The sequence below is a fragment of the Gavialis gangeticus genome, unplaced genomic scaffold (assembly GCF_001723915.1).
Source record: "Gavialis gangeticus isolate Ggan-Ray unplaced genomic scaffold, GavGan_comp1, whole genome shotgun sequence".
NCBI lineage: Eukaryota > Metazoa > Chordata > Crocodylia > Gavialidae > Gavialis > Gavialis gangeticus.
In genome coordinates this window covers 187,616,149-187,618,331 of record NW_017729032.1, presented here as the reverse complement: position 1 = coordinate 187,618,331, position 2,183 = coordinate 187,616,149, and the positions used below count along the sequence as shown (strand labels likewise).

The 2,183-nt window shown below is 45.7% G+C and overlaps 1 protein-coding gene across 2 annotated transcripts in view; it reads right to left on the bottom strand.

Annotated features, from left to right (window-relative positions):
• POLA1 (DNA polymerase alpha 1, catalytic subunit) overlaps positions 1-2,183 on the bottom strand; it is a 367,464-nt gene that overhangs the window by 319,629 nt on the left and 45,652 nt on the right. The gene's annotated exons all lie outside the window — the stretch shown is intronic.

Sequence of the window (2,183 nt, the reverse complement as noted above, 5' to 3'; positions counted from 1 at the left end):
GGGGGGGGGGGGGGGAAGACATTTACAAAAAGGGAAAAGCCATCATTAATTAAAAAAAACAAAAAACAGTCACTTACCTTACAGTAACTGTGACCTGACACCCTTGATATAGACAAAAACCTACAACCAGTAAGCTAGATCCAGTACACAGAGCTCCACCATCCAGCTCCCGGTGCTTCCCCTGGGTCTGACTAGACTCGCATGGGGTACAGCACATGCCCATGATGCAGCACCAGTCCAGACTGGATCTGGATCCTGGACTTTCCCCTCCCCCAGCATAGCTGATCCATCAGCTGCTCCAGCTGGTCTGGGACCCACGCTGCATGCAGCGCACAACCCAGTGTGGCTGAAACAGGCACCACATGCAGCGCAGTCCAGCCAGAGTAGCAAGTAGTAGTTACACTGCACATGGTGGCTGCCCTAGCTGGATTGTGCCATACATGGCACCTACTCCAGCTGGTCCTGGACCTGCACTGAATGTAGAGCTGGCAGGACCGCATGCAGCACGAATTCAAGACAGTCAAAAGTAGACTCCATTTGTGACACAGTCTTGCCAAGGCAATTACTACATGTAACGCACTCCCTCAGTTGACAGTAAAGAGCAGACAGTATATAGTAAAGAACAGAAATACATTAACTGAGTAAGCCCATGTGAATCCGCCATAACCAAGGGTCTAAAGGCTAACTAACTATAGCCACTCTGCAGTTCCCTCACTAATTCAGAGTTTCTGAATGTCAGGATCTACAAAGACAAAACATATTGGAAAAATGGTTATTGTAAGATGAATAACAGCCATCTTCAAGTATTAGTCTGTAGGAAACCCAATACCATATCTGAAGGTGGGATTGACCATTGACTGCCACTGACCAAATGTAGGGTTGGAGTGTTGTAGCTTTGACAGTCTAGAACAGTGGGAGTCAACTTTTTTGGCACATGTACCACAAGATAGCCCCACACCCTCCCTGAGTGCATGGCAATCTTCTTCTCCTGCCTTACTGGCTGGTCTGCTTTCTGCTACCAGCCCTGTGCTCTCTGCTGATCTGCAGCTTTGCTTTCTGCTTTGTTCCCCATGCTCCCTGCCCAATATGCTGCTTTGCTTTCGGTCTCCTGCCCTACCTGCCGCTATGCTGCCTGTCCCCTCCCCAATGTTGCCTGTGACACTTGCTGGCCATCCTTGGTCTAAGAACTATGAAAAGTAAGTGTTTTTTGGTAATATCTTTTATTGGACCAACTACCTTATGTTCTTACATGTAACACATGCTTTTTTTCCCCAAAAGTCAACCCTCCCACCCCAACATTGGAGTGCATGTATGAAAGCTGATTTTTCTACCCAACACAGAAGCCTCCACTTTTTGTCCAACTCCAAAAATCAACTGCCCAGCAGCGGCAATGGAATTTCCTTTCAAGCAGATGAGGGGGTTATTATTCTTCACTGGCTCATTCTTCACTCCACAGGTTTTAACAACAGCCTCTCCTTTTTAATAGCCTTGATATTCCACTATCAAGCTTACCTTTCTTTTGCTGTCCAGTAGCTATTCCTGGTCTCCTCTCCTGTTTCAGAGCCTTGTGGACTCCTTAGGTCTGTCCCTGCTCTAAGCAGCCGCAACTAGGTAAATACTTTTTCTGAATTCCAACTTCCCAAAAACAAGGTGCATATTTTATTCTGGGGTGTGTTGTATATGAGAAAATATGTCATATAGTTGATAGATGTAAAATAAGCTTTCTAGCACAAAGTGTTCTTCTTCAAGTTAAAGGCATTCTCCATTCAAAACATGTCTAACATGTCTCCCAAATAAACACAATCATAGAAATCATAGAAAATTAGGATTGATAGAGACTTCAGGTCACTGAGTCCAACCCCCTTCTCAAAACAGGACCGCCCACAACTGTATCATTCCAGCCAAGCCGGACCTTAAAAACTTCCAAGGGTAGGGATTCCAGCACCCCTCTGGGTAATCTGTTCCTGCACTCCATCACCCTCCTGGTGAGAACGTTTTTCCTAATATCCAACCTAAACTTCCCTTGCTACAACTTAAAACCATTGCTCTTTGTTCTGTCATCTACCACCACTGAGAACAGTCTAGCTCCAGCCGCTTTAGAAACTCGCTTCAGGTAATTAAATGCCATCAAATCCCCACTCAGTCTTGTCTACAGACTAAAAAAACCTAGTTCCCTCAGCCTC